Source organism: Saccostrea echinata, unplaced genomic scaffold (assembly GCF_033153115.1).
Source record: "Saccostrea echinata isolate AGI-Se365-2 ecotype Australia unplaced genomic scaffold, CSIRO_AGI_Sech_v1 ptg000008l, whole genome shotgun sequence".
In the NCBI taxonomy this organism is placed as follows: Eukaryota; Metazoa; Mollusca; class Bivalvia; order Ostreida; family Ostreidae; genus Saccostrea; species Saccostrea echinata.
In genome coordinates this window covers 10,518,795-10,537,500 of record NW_026889757.1, presented here as the reverse complement: position 1 = coordinate 10,537,500, position 18,706 = coordinate 10,518,795, and the positions used below count along the sequence as shown (strand labels likewise).

At 32.9% G+C, this 18,706-nt stretch overlaps 2 pseudogenes; both read right to left on the bottom strand.

Moving 5' to 3' along the window:
• The window catches only part of LOC133181346 (uncharacterized), a 42,406-nt pseudogene that overhangs the window by 21,301 nt on the left and 2,399 nt on the right, over positions 1-18,706 (bottom strand).
• LOC133181411 (uncharacterized) lies at positions 3,257-8,598 on the bottom strand (annotated as a pseudogene).

Sequence of the window (18,706 nt, the reverse complement as noted above, 5' to 3'; positions counted from 1 at the left end):
GAATCATACAAGCATTTTCATCAATTGATATCTTTTCAAAACCCCTGGTAATGCATGCTGGTTTTTTGTCTACGAACATCTGATGACACTGTAATCTTAAATTAAGAATATCTAGAAAATTTATCAGTAGGTAAGGTACGTTGCGTATGTCCTTAAGGTCTTTTTAGAACAAAAATTTCAGTCTCAAAACAAACATGCATCTAAAAAAGTCACAAAACAATAGTAGTTCAAAATGTACACGTGTCGGCGGTGGTATTTGAAATTGGCAGAGAGTATGTTTCAAATTCAAGTGTTAATGCCCAATATATTTTATTCACTAATTATTCAAATGTTGGTATCAAATCTAGAAATGATAAAAATAAATGTTATAACTTGTTGGAAATACTTTTGATTGACAGGACAAGCACGTGGACTTCGTGTGAACTTGAAGCAGGAAAATAAAAACGAGTAATACTGTCAAATAGATGGATATGATTTGTTGATAAAAAAAAGTTACTTTCACTGTCTAATATATTTAGAAAAAAATATCAGAGTTATTGTTTGATATAGGTGCAAACATTTAGTGAAGCCTGAAAGGAAGGGGGGCTAAAACGGAATCTCTCTCTCTCTCTCTCTCATTTGTCTGTTTGATAAAAATTATAACAGCATATTACTTAAATATCAAGTTCTGAAAATTGAATTTATAACAAATAATATGAATATGTATCTTTGCATTATCTTGTCTGAGTATAATCACGGCCATCTACAGATACATGTAGGCATTCCGAATATATCGTTCATCTTGCGTTCACCGTTCGTTCACCGTTCACTTTGCGTTCGCGTTTGCGCTCCGTTCGCGTTCTGCGTTCGCTCACCGTTCATCGTTCACACATCGTTCACCAAGTTGCGTTCAGCGTTCACACATCGTTCACTCACCGTTCGCTCTGCGTTCGTTCAGCGTTCGTTCACCGTTCGTTCAGCGTTCGCTCACCGTTCAAGTGGGAAAGTAGAACGTTTCAGGGACTGTAGTTACACAAGTCGCTCGCCTGGCGCAGTGGTTAGAGCGTATGCTAGAGAGTTGATCCTTACGTCGCGGATGAGACCGTATAAACCGAGGTCCCGTGTCGCAGTATGTGTTGGCACGAAAAAGATCCCTCACTGCTCAATGGCCCTACGAGTGTCGAGTATAGGTATAAAATTTCCAGCCCGCCACCGGCAAGTGGTGGCGTCTCAATGTGAGTGAAAAATTCCTTAAAGGGGCGTTAAACAAGCAATCAAACAAATAATACAAACGCTACTACACGTTCCAGCTCAATAATCCAGAAAAGCACTAAAAGTGCAATCATTATATAAGCAAACACATTGAACTGATTAAATTATAAGGTATCAAACTGATCAAATATATAAGTATAATTATACAATAGAAATCAGCTCATATTGCAGATGAGAATACCTGTATGGCATAAATTCTGAATAGTTCTGGACCTCGAAGAAAGTGTGGGACACTGATGAATAGTTCCTCTTGACTGTGGTTTAGCAGATTTTTATTATATTCATTAAAGGTAGATAAATGTAGGAAAATACACAAGTTCCTATAAAAAGTGTTTCCTCGGCAAAAATTTAAAAAAGTAAAAATGGTGGCATCACGTGAACTCAAACCACAACTATAAGAACTTGCTTGTTATGAGAGTTAGCGCTACAACCAACTAAGCTACGCTGACATTGATGTTATTATAAATATGAACCAGGCTGTCAAAAACAACTTTCATATTTATGCATTTTTTAAGTGAAATTCGATCCTAGGACAGGAATGATCTTAAAAAAAATTTATTCTAAATTATTTCTTAGAACAGATTCTACCAAAATATTATAATTCTTCTACATTTAGGGGCAGACTTCCCTGAAGGATGTCGAGATCTAATTTCATGCAAAAATCGATGCCTTAACGAGGGAAATCCTGTTTAAGCCAACTTTGAATGCAAATTAACAAAATATTGGTCCAGAATGTAAATTTCAAAAAATCTAGTCATATATAAGGTAGAAACTAACTAAGGAACATTGATATTGAAATGTGACTTCTTCCGAAAAACTGTTCTCTCCTATTGGTCAATTCTTTTGTTACGAAGAAAACATTCTTTCGAGGAGTAATCAAATTGAGAACTGGTGGAACGAATAAAGGGAATTCTGAAAAAATGTAAACCCCTCCCCCCCAAAAAAAAACTTTGAGTGAACTTAAGGAGGCTCATTACACCCACAGTTTATTTTAAATTTCATTACAGCACCACTTATTATGAAGATTTCAAATATCCAAATGGAGGTTATGATGCGATAAATTTTTTAATCTTTTTTCTGAATTTTGTAAAATGTTTTATTTCAAGTTTCTGATTGATATTATTGCAGAAATCTCAATGTCAAGTGATGGATATCATCTTCAGATATGTAAGAAATATAACAACACTTCATAATATTCAAAGATATTTTTATTAGAAAAAATAATTTTCTCCCAATAAAAAATTAATGCGATTTTCTTCTTTATCTTTGCATGAATAATTTTGAAAATCAGTTATAAATAGACAAGAAATGTATATTAATGAATAACAAGTGACAAATTGAATGAAAAATGTTTTAAGGAAATGAAAATTCCAATTTATAAAATAATTGGAATAAAAAGTCCACTTGCAAGAGTTATCTTTCCTAAATCCCCCTGACTCAAACCACTCAGGAACGTTTAAACATATCAGATTCAGAATAAGCTTAAATTTCTAGAATAAATATACATTTTTCAAAGAAATAAAGACAAGCACACAAACAAACAAGAGCACAGTTGTCTAAAAGCGCAAGTCAATTATAATTTATTTCAACGAGGTTGTAGATTTCAACTCGAATTTCCTCTATACATACATGTTGTCAATGGTAGAACTTGCTGGTTTTACTATGACATTGTACACTACTTGGGTAGCCAAGATTTGACTGTCATTCTCTTTTGTCTCTACTTAAAAGTAACCCTTCTTCGTTCGTGATTTATTTACGAATCCGTTACTAAGTTCCCATTGTTTACAACATCGCATGTAGTCTATTTTTAGAGCGTTTTAAAGATTAAGATCATCAGCAAAGCGAACCTGTACAATTCGTTCCCAGATGAAAACGGACGAAACAATGGAGGTTTATTTTTCTGTGTAGTTCGTCATCAAAAAGTGCTGTAATGAGGCTCCTTAATTATTTTCGGAGAAAAATGAAAGTATTTTTTCGAAAATGAAATAAATTAATATTAAAACAATTAGCATCCACCACCACATCCACCTCCTCCACCGCAACCACCTCCTCCACCACCCCCGCAGCCACCGCCACCAAAGAATCCACCTCCATTACCACATCCGCCTCCACCACCACAGCCTCCGCAGCCACCACAGCCCCCGCAGCCAGCAACCCCATCACCTCCACCTCCAAAATTACCTCCATCTGAATCAATGACACAGATACCTTGCTCAAATCCTACACCAGCATTTTCGCATACAATGCCCCCAGAACCACAGCCAGCACAAACATTAGCCCCATATGTATGATACATGTAGTGATTTGAGGGTGTTAGATATAAAAGACCGGCTGCCAGCATAAATGACATATCTTCGTCTGGAAATCTTTCAATTTTTCGTCTTCCTCTAGATTTTACTTTGGGTTTTAAAGACATTCCAGGTCGCCAGTCGGAAGGTCGTGGCACACAGAGCACGTGGAGAAGAGCAATAGAAAATGACAGGGCAACATAGTTTAGAACTTGTCCAGCAGCAATTCTGCTGCAAGTGATTAAACCTTTCTTGAGATCTAACTTAAGTCCCTCAAACTCTACTGGTTGATGTTGTGAAAGATTAATTAATTGCTTTTGAAGGATAGGACTCTTATGATCCAATCTATAAACTTTTACTTGCAAATGACCCGGATTTCCCGGAACTCCTCTTCTGCCTGAAAATAAATTTGAGCAGACTAAATTAACCAAATACAAATCTATGTGCTTATTCATAAATTCTAAAATATTTTGAACATTAAAGAATTTGAATCTCTCTCTCTCTCTCTCTCTCTCTCTCTCTCTCTCTATATATATATATATATATATATGTTACAGTAATTTCCTGAATTTTAGGAAATACCTGAAATTCTAGTTCTGCTTAAGAAATACATATATTTACTGTTTTCAGTTAGGAAATACATGTATTTACTAAATTTTTCAACATTTTTTCACGTATTTACTAACTGTGTTTTGAGAGATAATTTTAAGTATGTATTATAAAAAACGAATAGATGACAGTCAATTCCAAACTTAAGCCCAGTGAGTAGGGTTCATGACCTTGTAGTACATACATGTACAATTCTCTTTAAGGGGTACCAATCCTCTAATGAGAGATAACTTTCCAAGTAAAAAATCCTAATATTTCTCATAGTTTATTTCACCAGAGTTCAATACTAAATGTTATTTTCATATAATCTCATATTTTAAATTTTATGTTCTGATAATAAATTATTACTCTTCCTATTCTTTGTGTTGAAATCAATTTCTTCATATCATGATCTGACATAGAAAATAAGCAGCGCTTCATACCCCATACTATTTTTCATTTAAATCACATTCTATAGCTCTTGCTGAAAATCTATGTTGGGAAGTTTCACATTTTTTTTGTGAAATATAGGCCAAAGGGTCTTTAGTCCTTAATTGATTCACTTTCCATCTAAAGCTTTTCACCGAGATGCTCTTTACTTGATATCAAAATGATATTCCTGTCAACATTGATTGCAAGCAGAAATATCAAGATATATACATGTATCAAGGAGGAGTGCTACATCAAATTTAATTTTATTTAATGAATGTTTAAGACATCTTTATTAAAACATGGCTTCAGCTTTAAACGACCGATATTAGTTCTAAATTATTCTATTTTTTTTATTTCGCATTTTTTCAGAGAAAATGTAAAAATTGTTTTATTTGCTGATTAAATGCTTTAGCATTTTATAGTGTTGATTAATGCATAATGTGATTATCTAATAAAACATGAAAAGAAAAGTAAAAACAATTTTCAATTCTTTAATTTATTAATTTAATGAAAGACATTTTTGTGAATAGTTTTTAAATGTATTTATACGTATAAAATCATGTGTAAAGGTGACAAGAATGCCCCCCCCCCCAATGACATGCAAATTTTGGTTCTCATATAAATTCAAAGTTATTTTTATAAACTAAAATAGCTTACTGACTTTTCTTCACAAGTTTTATTAGAAACTCATACTATTTCACGCAGAAGAATCATTCGCAAATAAAATAATTTTAATATTGTCTCTGGAAAAATACCCTCCACCCCTAAAAAAAATCTTATAAAATACATGTAATGTAATGGAGCGAACGTCACTATTTTAACGATAAAACCTTATAGTTGCCCTGAATCGGAAATAAATCTATGATCATGACGAATGTCAGCTTTGTAGAAAAAAAATTTTGCATTAAAAAGTGCTGTTTTAAAAGTATGCATACTAGCATTAATATTTGAACCCTCATAAATATTTTAAAACATATATGTATATAGTCATCCTGCTGAGGACAGTGGAAACGTGTAAAATTGACTTAAAAAAATTTCAGTAAATATATGAATTTACTAGTCTATTCAGTATATATATATATATATATATATATATATATATATATATATATATATATATATATATATATATATATATATATATATATATATATATATATATATATATATATATATATATATATGTATGTATATATATATGTATATATATATATATATATATATATATATATATATATATATATATATATATATATATATATATATATATATATATATATATATATATATATATATATATATATATTTATATTACCTCTTCTTCCGGGAATCCCCTTGACAAATCCGCCCCACTTCCCAACAAGAATCAGGGAATCTCCCTCCTCAGTTTTAATTACAATCGCTCTTTCACCAGAAGCTGGGTCCAACGTAATATTTTTCGTCATACCTACCTATATGATATTAAATTTAAAAAGAAATAAAATTGAATTACTAAATAAAAATGTAGGTCACCAATGAGAGTGATAGAAAATGTATAAGTCGATGTGTGTCAATTTCCTGAAGTATTATTGGAAGTTAAAAAAAGTATTTTTTCTGAAATTACAAAAAAAGGCTTGAAAAGTTTAACGAATTAATCAAGGTCCTCTAACAAAACATACAAATAAAAAATACTACAGTTAAGTATAGTTAACTATAGTTTACTAGTGTTAACTATAGATTACTAGGTATAAATTTTTTACTATAGTAAATCAAAATGATTTTTACTATGGATTTCAGGTTGTTATATTTTTTGTTCTTCAATTCATACAAACAACATTTCAAAAAAGTTCTAGAGTAAAGTTTCATAGAAAATCAAAGTATCAAAGTTTTTATTATGGTTAACTATAGTTAACTATAGTAAATTTTTGTTAGGGTCTACCTGTTTTCTAAGTGGTAGTTGATCAGAACCGATAACATGCGCAACTGCAGCCATTTTGTCATGATAGAACACATGAACAACTGACATCATAACGCTTACACTGTGTATTAAACGACAAGTAAACGTAATGTTTCCATTCTGGTCTCTCAGTCTATAAAATCATAATATTAAGAAAATATAGTGCATATACTTCCTATTATTAGTTAAATTATAAAATATTAATGTTCGAATCAAAAAGGCTCCAAAACCAGTGCTTGCTAGTAACCCATTATTTTCAATTCTCATTTCGTAACCTGATCCAACCTCTGGTGTTTTCTGAGGTCCATATTTTCGCCCTTTTCGGGACTTATTTTGTTTACTGGACTTCTAAGTTTGATCACTGTTTCTAGTGTTAATTATTTTTATTTTCAAGAGACCTCAGGCTTGCAAAATGTCTTAAAAAAAATAGGAACGAGATTTTTTTTGAGAAATCGGTTACCAATGTAAACTGGCTATGGGACATGCATATAGAACTAAATAATACTGATTAAAGACGATTATGATACGGAAAATTCAATTTAAACCGAAATAAATTAATCAATGATACAGGCGAAAAATACAGGGAAAAAAACCTGGCCAAGCAATCCAAGAAAATAATAATTATGTAATGTACCGGTATAATATGCTTTCAAAAATTTTACCTGTGAGAAGCCACCTGACAAATGTTTTCTGCGTCAGACTTTGGCAACAGGACGGGACCCCAAAGATGTTCTACATCCGTTGGCATGTTTGCCTCTTCGTAGATTCCAGGCTCCAAGGAAAGCTCAATCATGTCTTCTAGAACGGGTCGTAAGAAAGAACCCCTCACCAAACATTTTGTTGAGGGCACTGTGCTCACTACCTGCATATCTCTTTCAAGCTGAAATTCACCACCTTCCTGAAAATCGGGTCGCATGAGGTAAAGACTAAATCTTTCTTCAAACCTCCATATAGATTTGGATCTTCCTCCAAATATGCTGTTTCTTGGTTTGAGCACAAAAAGAAGTGTCGAGTCATAGTGGCCAAATGAAAACATTATATCCTGTTGATCCCATGTCATGTTCCCCATTGTTCCTGTCACTTTTTTAATCAGAGTAAATTTCCTTGATTTGGCATCTGTCTTGAAAATTTTTAACTTTATCCTTTTATCATTATTTGCGTTTGATGATGTGACTTGTATTTCCTGAATAGTGACAACAGTTCTTCTTCCATACATTTTTTCAATGTCTTCCTGTGTAATGTGATAAAGTTTACCCCTTGGAGAATCGCCTCGGTACATAGCACCAAATTTAGAAAAAAGTTCATGATAAGTTTTTATCCAGAGCCTTCTTGTATTTTCATCAGACACAGATAGTTTGGATCCTGGACTTCTGTCTGTCACTGTGTCATCATGAACAAGTATACGACCAAGAAGTGATTTCGTCACTCTTGCATAATCAATCGGATGAAGTTGATGTGTGTGCCAAAGCAAATCAATATCATAGCAAGGCACTAAAAATTCCTTTGGATGTTTCCTTTTAAGATTTAAGTAAAGTGTATATCGTATATAGGCATCCCCAAGAAATTTGTCGTCTTTGAAATGTGGCAGATGGATGTTATAATAGAAATCCTGTTGTCGATGGATAGCTGCCAACAGATCAAACGTAAGCTGCGATTTATATTCCATTATTGTATGAGGTGCCTTCCCATTTTTTATTTCTGGGCTAAGCTCAAATTTTTCACCAGGATAAGCCCGGGACCAAATCCTCTCTGTCAGTTTTTTTTCCAGCTGGTGACTTCATTACAGAGTGATCAAGGACTCTTCCAAACAGCGATATGCAATCCTCTGCATACTTATGTGGTGCTAACATATGACAGTGCCAAACCCATTCTATGTCAATTGGTGGATGTAAATAATCAGGCTGTAAGGTGTTTTCATTTTGGGAGGCAACAAGTGGAAGCCAAAATTTTTCGTATCTGTAAATGGAATATCGCAGCACGGTATCGTTTCGAAGGTATTCCAAACTTTGGACCTCTATTAGAAAGTCATATTAAGCTTTTGATGCCTCAATAAGATCCACACCAAAGTTGATTTCCAATAATCCTGACATTATTGCACTCTTTCAACTGTAAATAAAAATTCAAATCAGAAGATTTTCAAAATACAGCACTTAAGCTACGCATTCAGTTTTGAAAATTTTTCATCCGATTTCCTCTATAAAATGAGTACTTCTTTGTAACAACAGGTTATCATTTTTACTTTGAATTCTCGGGTTTATTGAAGGTTTTGCAGCCATTGTACTAACTTTTTTTTAAATAATAATCTTCGAACTTTTCTTTGTGTGAATTTTACTAAAATGAAAAACATTCTTTTTAACCCATGTTTACCCCTTAATCCCGTGGATATGACTCATTGGATATTTTTTTCATATTCCACAGTTATGTGCAGTTGTGACGTCACAATGGTTTTTGCGTTAGCGTGATGAAGTAAAATAAAGTGGAGTCCTAAATAAAACAGTGTAAAACATTGGTTGTGAAGTATTAAACATGGGATAAAAAGAATATCCCATGATTTGTAGTTGGATATGACTTTTATCCAACTCGTTGTGTGTTTTTATCCCCTCGCCAAGGCTCGGGGATAAAAAACACACAACTCGTTGGATAAAAATCATATCCAACTACAAATCATGGGAGATCCTATATATATTGAAGTGCCAGAGACGGAAAATTTTATTTCGTTATAAGCGTAATTTGTTTTATCCTTTCAGTTTACATTATTCATACCATTTTTAAATCATTGGGAATGAAAATCACTTCGATGTAAGAGTCAATTCATTTTAAGCGTTTTCGCTATAGGTGTGTTTTATGTATAGCTATAATCAATAGAATACATTTTATGAATTAATGCAATGAAAATACATATTTGTAACAAACTAAATTTATCCCTTATGATACCCCTATCGTGTAATAATAAATATTGGTCTTTATCCTGTGGGGAGCCCTTCGATTAGCAATTTTAACTTCCTGAAAGCTTGTGTTCGGGTAGTACCTGGGAAGGTACAGCCACGTTCAGACCTGTTTGGCTTCTTCTAAAGTAGCCTATGCGGGTGCTCAAAAGTACTTCAGGTATTTACAGAAATGAAAATGTAGTTTGTGAAATATGTTTATATAGTTAGAATCTACACATTTAGTATGGTTATCTTTTCACTATTTTCCCTAGGGTCCTATTTCCTCGGGTTTTCGACCCGTTTCTTAAATGACACAGGTCTTGGGCGGGGAACTTAAATTCCTATGATACAATAGCCAGTCCAGGGCGAGAGGGAGAGTCTTGGTTATGCAGTTATAACAGCACATGTGAGAGAGAGAGAGAGAGAGTAAGATACGGCAGCCCTAACGAACAACTCGGGACCAGCAGTCAAAAGTCATGTGCTTAAATTGATATTGGAGACAGAATTCAACTCTTTGAAAATATGTCAATTAAATCCAAAGATAATCCAAACAGCATTGTGAAAGTTTAGAAAACAGTGCATTTAGTGTTATTTGTGAATTTATATTCAATTTCATTTGTGAAAACACTTAAGAAGAACTTTTACACCAAAATTCTGAAAATGTTAAGCAGAGGTGCTGTTATCAATTCACCATACTTTCCAGGATACTACCTAGGACGGTCTACAGATAAACATTTCATTTCTATTATTTTTATTTGCTTTTATTGTAAAAATTTACTTTTGTTTATAAAATTTTGTTTAAATTTCGTTTTTGTTGTTTCCTTGATTTATTAGGGTTCTAAAGGTGTAACACTCACATCTCAACAATACTGTTGGTAATATTACTTTTATATGCATTTAACGCTAAATACTGTGGTATGAAATGCAAGTCATTTACATAGAAAAACTTTCAGAAAATTGTGAAAAAAAATAAATGAGGGATGAAACAGACATACGATCCTTTTCTATTAATCACAATTTTTTTTTCTATGGCAATATTTCAATAAAAGATGTCGCAGAAAATTGCTATATCATATCAGCAAAAATTCAATGTGTAAAGATCAAGTGCATTATTTTACATGTACATGTATATCAAATTGGGATATAATGTCACATAAAGTATCTTTTTAATGAGCTCAATGTCATCACAATTTAGTTCTCTTTTGTTGGCAGGCAACAATATTTGACATAAAAGCGCATATCATGGGTACATACATAAGCTAGACACAAAAAAGCTCCAAGAGGCTAGAATTTAAATGTTTACTCGGCTCTACCCATAAAAATTCTTGAAGAACTAAAAATAAAGAGAGTTAGGTAAGAAGCAATAATTTCACGTGGCTAGATCTTGCCCTGCTATTATTTTCACTCCAGCCAGACTTTGCATATCTGCTTTATTTCTGCGTTACAAGCATGAAAAACAAAACAAACAAATAAAAACAAATAAAAAATAAAATTAAAAAAATCAAAAAGTAACACAAAAACATTGCATATCATCCATTTATACTATACAAAGAAACAGCAGTCTTTTTTTCTTTTTTCTTATTAAGATCAAAATAAAAAAAAATTAAATCAATTTTGTATTCATGTTCTACATCCCATTATTTATATACATGCAAATCTTCTAATGTTGTCTACGGAATAGAATGTAATCTTTGTGAACTTGTTTATGTTGGTGAAACCAAGGGATCACTCAATAACAGAACATCAGGTCATAGATTTCAGATAAATAATGGGGGTCAGCAACTTTTATACAAACATTTTAATTTACCTGATCATTCTATTTTGTCAATGAAAGTTAGAATTCTGGAAAAGATTTACCACCACACAAACAGTCCATCACTGAGTACACCTTTCCGTAGACAACGAGAAGAATTTTGGATAAGAAAGCTATGGACAGCCTTTCCCTATGGATGTAATGACAATGTCGATAGTGTTGTAAATCTTTCCAGTCCACAGTGTAACAATGTAAATGTGATGGGACTTTTTAACCATACACAGAGACGTAAGCGTAGTCATGGGCATCAGTCTTACAATAAGCCTTTAATACACGATGTCTCTTTTGATTCATTACTACCTTACGTAAATCAACAGTTAGGTCTACATCATATTCGCACCAAATTTACTCTGTCCCTTTGAAACTTTTAAATAGTCTTCTTGAAAAGGTCAAGGAAAGTCCATTTTTTTATTCCTCGATACCAGAATAAAGGCTCGGATCTGTAATTATGGATATTGCCAATCATACGCTTTTTAAACCCCAGCGTTTTACTGAAGAAAATGCAGCTAAAACAATCCGTTAAATTTTTCCTTGAACTTCAATATGCCAACAAAGGAATTGAAGCGGTTAATATAAGTAATATTCTTAATCACAAAAGGGTCCAGTCTTGTATTCCACAATATTTCAAGTTAAAGACTACACCTTGTATTTCCTACAAATATACATCGACTATTGCTTCCAAACTTTTTAATTACAAGAAAACTTTACAGGGCCTGGATATCGAATATCTGAAACATAATCCTCCATCATGTTAATGTTCTTCTACGCCCTATAACTATAGTCCTGCTAGACACGTTATTACTGGTGACGTAAAAATAGTTAATAATGATGACCTTAGATCACTAACTTTAAAAAGTCCTAAATTTAGGGAACCCAGATCCTTCAACTGGCGTCGGAATTTCATAAATGTTATGGATTCTGTAGAGGACTACGCCAGGCGATGGGCCAGACATGAAAAATAAGACCTTGACACTTTGTCAGAATGGATTAAATGTATCAGATGTATGTTAAAATCGCGCATTAAAAGATTGAGAGGCAATATGAAAACCATCTATCCTTCTGTATTCAATAATCCAGAAGTGAAAAAAGAATTAGATAGATTACATGACCAGTACGTACAGGTCCCTGCTGACAAAGCAGGTAACAACATTGTCTTTGTTTGTAAGGCTCATTATATTAAATGTATTTTAGAGGAACTTGGATTTAATTCTACAAGTGGTAATCCAACTTATACTCATAGTTCCTCTTCTAAGGAAGAAATTCTTCAAAATCATATGTCAGTTTTGAATATTTTTAATATTCCAAACAACCAAAATGAATTTGAATTACCATATTTATATTGGATTCCGAAACTTCATAAAAATCCTTACAAACAAAGATACATAGCAGGTTCCAGTAAATGTTCAACCAAGCCTCTATCTTTACTCCTCACTAAGATATTAACAGTGGTGAAGGAGAAACTTCAAGAGTACTGTGCAACAATATATTCGAGAAGTGGTGTAAATCAGATGTGAATACTTAAAAATTCCAAGGAACTTTTGGAAAATTTGAAATCACAAGATTTTGCCAAAATCAACAGTTTAAAAACTTACGACTTTTCAACTTAATACACAACAATTCCCCACGATAAATTAAAGTCCAGGCTTTTTGATATCATTGACAGCTGCTTTTTCAATAAAATGGAACTAGTAAATATACTTACCTTGTCATTGGTAATTTGTAAAATTATTTTGTTAAAAACATTCTGATTGTACAGACAAGTACTCTGAAGTTGACATTAAAAAGATGCTTGAGTTTCTGATTGACAATATCTATGTGGTTTTTGGAGAACAGGTCTTCCAACAATCTATTGAAATTCCCATGGGTACCAATTGCGCCCCGTTATTAGCAGACCTTTTTTGTATTAATATGAAGCAGAATTTGTCCAAAATCTTATACGTGAAAAGAAGAAAACACTTGCTGTGGCCTTCAACTCGACATTTAGATATATCGACGACGTATTGTCAATTAACAATGGCTATTTCCATTCTTATGTCGATACGATATATATCCTGGTGAACTTGAGATAAAAGATACCACAGAGTCTGACACATCTGTTTCATATTTGGATATTTTACTTGAAAAAAACGTTAATGGTAATCTAACAACCAAGCTTTATGATAAACGTGATGACTTTAACTTTTCAATCGTCAACTTCCTTTACTTATGCAGCAATATACCTTCATCACCTGCATAAGGGGTATATATCTCTCAGTTGATTCGATACGCAAGAGCATGCTCTACTTATGTACAATTTCTAAAACGAGGTAAATTATTGACAAATAAGTTGATGAAACAAGAATATCAGCTGTCTCGTTTAAAGTCAACCTTTCGTTCTATGGTCGATACAATGACCTTGTCAGCAAATACAATTTATCATTGAGTCAAATGCTGACTGACGTTTTTCATACTAATTGTTAGACCATTGTTTACACACTGGGTTGTCGGCGGATTTTTCTGTTATTTCCCGATCATGGCAGGGAGCGCACGGCGGGTGTGACCGGTCGGCAGGGGATGCTCACTCCTCCATGGCACCTGATCCCACCTCTGATGTTTGGAGGTCCGTGTTTTCTCTGCTCCTATTTTGTATTGTTTAATGGACTTTTGAGCTTGAATACTGTTCGTTATCTCCATAAATTCATGTAGTTAAATTTTCATTTATATATCTCATTATATATATGGTATAATTCTCATGGTATTGTATTCGAAAGATTCTAGATGAAAAGAAGAAGTCTCTTGCTGTAGTCTTCAATTCGACATTTAGATATATTCATTTTCATTCATTCTTTGATTCGATATATCTCATTGAACTCGAGATAAAAGACAACACAGAATCTGACACATCAGTTTCATGTATAAATAATTAACTACAGAGAGATATTGATGGCAAACTAGCAACTAAATGTTATGATAAACGCGTGGACCTAAATTTTTTCTGACGTCAACTTCCCTTTTAAATGTAACAATACACATATGCCATTTTCATCTGCATATGATGTTTACGTCTCCCAGCTGATTCATGTTCTACATAAGAACCGAGACAGCTACTGATCGGTACAATAACCCTATTTGCAAAAATAATCTGTCTTTTAGTAAAACGTCGATGGAGGTTTTTCATACAAATTAATAGGCTATTTTTTCACTGAATTTTCTATGGATTATTCCTTTTATTCAGTCAAAACAAGGTACTCAAAGCAAGTATGACTGGTCGAAAGGAGATGCTTACTCCTTCATTTCACCTGATCCCATCTTAGATGTTTACAGAGATCTCTGTTTGCTCTTAATTTGTAATGTTAAAAGATTAGGGAGATTTTCGAGCGTGATTACTGTTCGTTTTGCCACAAGGTGAATAGTTATTCTTCGTAAATATATTATTTATAAGTTTTAATTAATATTCAATTATCTAAAATACTACTAGTAATTATCAATTTATTATCTTCGTCATCAGCTTTACCTGTTAGTCATAGTAGATTACAGTAGTCAAAAGTTTACTATAAGTCCATTCATGAATTATTTCATAGTCAAGAAATTGAATGCTCATTGGTAAAATCTGTTGAAAGGTCAAATGTGTTTGGAACAAAGTAGGAGTGACTTTGAGTTTTATGACTGGTGGATATTTTAGAGAAGTGTATATATGTGTGAGGGTGAGAGGGTGTGTGTGAGGATGTGTGTATATTGACATCATTGACAGCTGCTTTTTCAATAAAAAGGTAACTCGTAAATTTACTTACCTTGTCATTGGTCATTGGTCATTTGCAACGTTATTTTGTTAAAAAACATTTGATTGTACACGCAAGTACTCTAAGGTTGACATTAAAAAGATCCTTGAGTTTCTGATTGACAATATCTATGTTGTTTTTGAAGACCAGTTCTTCCAACAATCTGTCTGAATTTCCATGGGTAACAATAGCGCCCCTAATTAGCAGGCCAATTTTTGTATTCATATGACGGCTATCAACTCGACAATTAGATATATCGAAGACGTATTATCAATTAAAAATTGTTACTTCCAATCACAGGTCGACTCGATATATCCCAATGAGCTTGAAATAAATGTTACCACAGAGTCTGACACATCTGTTTCATATTTGGATATTTTACAAGAAAAAGACGTTAATGGTAACCTAAAAACAAAGCTTTATGATAAACGTGATGATACCACCTTTTCAATCGTCAACTTCCCTTATCTATGTAGCTATATACCCTTATCATCTGAATATGGGGTTTATGTCTCTCAGTTGATTCGATACGCAAGAGCATGCTCTACGTACGAACAATTTCGAAAACGAGACAAGCTATTGACAAACAAAATGATGAAACAGAATATCAAAAGTCTCGTTTAAAGGCATCATTTTGCAAGTTCTAGGGTCGATACAATGACCTTGTAAGCAAATACCATCTATCATTATTTGTTTGTTTGTTGTTTAAAGTCCCTCTCTAGAATTTTTCACTCATATGGAGACGCCACCACTTGCCGGTGGAGGGCTGCAAATTTTGACCTATACTCGGCACTCAAGACCATTAAGCAGTGAGGGGTCTTTTTCGTGCCAACACATACTGCGACATGGGACCTCGGTTTATACGGTCTCATATGAAGGACCGGTCTCCATGTACCGCAGCAATCTATCATTAAGTCAAATGCTTACTGACGTTTTTCATACTAATTTTTAGGCCATTATTTACACACTGAATTGTCTATCGGCGGGTGTGATCGGTCTTCAGGGGATACTCACACTTCCTTGGCATCTGACCCCACCTCTGATGTTTTAGACTTCAGTGTTTGTTCTGCTCCTGATTTGTATTGTTTGATTGGACTTTTGAGCTTGATAACTGCGCGTTATCCATATTTCATCCCCTGAATCACAGATCGCTGTCTATGGTGAGGTATACATATTGGACAATTTAATGTAATCTAGGTGGTAACCAATCAAATTTCTCTTAACATTTACAATGGAATGGAGATAGAATAACAAAAAAAATATAACATTATAGATTAAAATCTTTCATTTTTTTCGCCCGCAGAGCAGAGCAGCACTTAGGGATCACTTTACCCTGTGTCTGTCTGTCTATCTGTCCGTCCGTCCGTTTGTCCGCCTGTCACACCCTATTTCTCGATAACTGTAAGAGGAAAGGATTTGATATTTTGCACAAATATTGCTTGGCACTATGCCTTTTTTTAAATTACCATGGTTACCGTCCTCGTGGCCCTAGACCTTTGACCAACTTTTCAAAATTGTTCATAGTGCCGATATACAGCAAAGTTTTGATATTTAATAGGTAAGTCTATGCTAATTAGCATGAACACTGTTTATGACAAATACCAGCATTACAATCCACTTGACCTTGACTTTCGACGTAATTTGCAAAAAATACCCCGGGCAGTTTAAATTAACTTATGAATTTTGAATTTTGAGAGGCAGAATTTTGATAATAGAGAATTTATACATGTTTATGAGCCCATGATACTGTACTTTGAAACTGTATGATATTCAGTTACCACACATACTTATATTTAAATACTATGAAATATATTGGGATCGCTTTTCCACAATGGATCGTATAAACTGACAATTGCAGTAAAGACAGACTGACTCTCTTTTGGAGTATTGTTGGAAAGACATTGATCTCATGATACAGCACATTTAAACTGTATGATATTCAGTTAACACACAAACTTATATTTGAATACTATTAAAAAACATCGGGATCGGTATTCCACAATGTATCGGTTGTCAGACAATTGCAGTGAAGACAGACTGAAATCTCTTTTTAAAGATTGTAAGAAACATGTATTAATAAAATGATAAATGGCTTTTTATTAAAATTAATAGATTTAATAAAATGATAAATAGCTACATGTATTTCTAATAATTTCAATTTGATTATTACTTTGAGGTTTAGGGAATCATATTTTCTTTGATTGTCAGATTCTCTTATAGTCTTATACTATCCATGGATCAGGGATGGGGTAATCGTAATCGAGTAATCGTAATCGATTGTAATGATTACTTTTTTTCAAGTAATCGACAGTAATCTGTAATCGAAGAGATTTTCGATTACTTGTAATCGTAATTTAATCGATTACAGCTAAAATTTTCAATGTAATTATAATTACTTTTTCGATTACTTTCGATTATTTTATGCATAAATGGATGTTATTCTGGAGAATTATTTCCAATCATTCACACACAAATATCAAATATAAACAACCTAGTGTAATGTTTGGATTACCTAACTTTTATTATCATAAGTTTAATAATGTTCTCAATAAAATTTGCATTATAGACCTACTGGTCTAGTATTAAATAATTCAGAAGTGTATTTGAACTATTTATTAATAAAATATATAGATTTTTTGTATGCATTTTACATTTGACCCATAGTCCTCTTGCTGCACGTCCTTTTTCATATTTCAAATATTGAAAAACTTTGTGGTTGTAATAGAAAATTATAAATAGCAAAAACAGATTTAAGTGCTGTATTAAATATAAATGATTTGTAAAATAAACTACATTGTACTCGAAAAAAAGAAGATGGAAATACTTATTCATATCTGAAAATGTTTAAACAACTTCAAACTTGTTGTTTTAGTAGCTTTAAAATTTGCAAAATCATTCTCATGTTTTCATTCAAAATTGTAAGGTTTCTTTTGTATCAGTGAGGGGTTATAAGTGTCTGTAAGAGAGGGAGTAAGTGTCACTGTGTTTGCTTATCTTGGCTAATTAATTGACTGAGACATCCCTGACTTGCAGATAATGAGGTGTAAACTGTGAACTACCTAGTTTTAACTTTTATTATTCATAGTTCTATTGAAGACAAACAATATTATTAAAACAATTAATAGCTCTCAAAACACTTATTTCAATACAGAATGAAATTGTGCTATTAGTTTAATTACTTAAAGACACATTTGATTTACATGTTTATTACTAAGAGTTCTAATTTACTTATTTTTTTTAAAGAAGACACAAGAATGTTTAATGTGTACTGTCAACATACGGGCAGCCGAAATACTTCTAATGAAGTTATTCACAATAAAATTATTTTATAATAAATAATTTTTGCAACAAGTCAAATCTGAATATGGAGGTTCAGATCCAAGGTTGAAAGGAATAATTAATTCCTTGACATTTTTTATTGTAGGAATCATGTCTCCACTTTTCATGGTACAGAATCCCTCATTTGGGCATTTAGTGAGAATGTTAGCCAGAATAAAACCTTAAAAGAATCTGCACTGAAACTGCAGGAACACATTCAAACTTCAATGGATATCATCAACATTACCATTTAAATATTGCTTTGATATTTGAAGGGATAAAAACTTGGGAGTAATCGATTATTAATCGATTACATCTTCCAAAGTAATCGATTACAATCGATTACAGGACAAAAATGAGTGTAATCGATTAATAATCGATTACACAAAATTCCT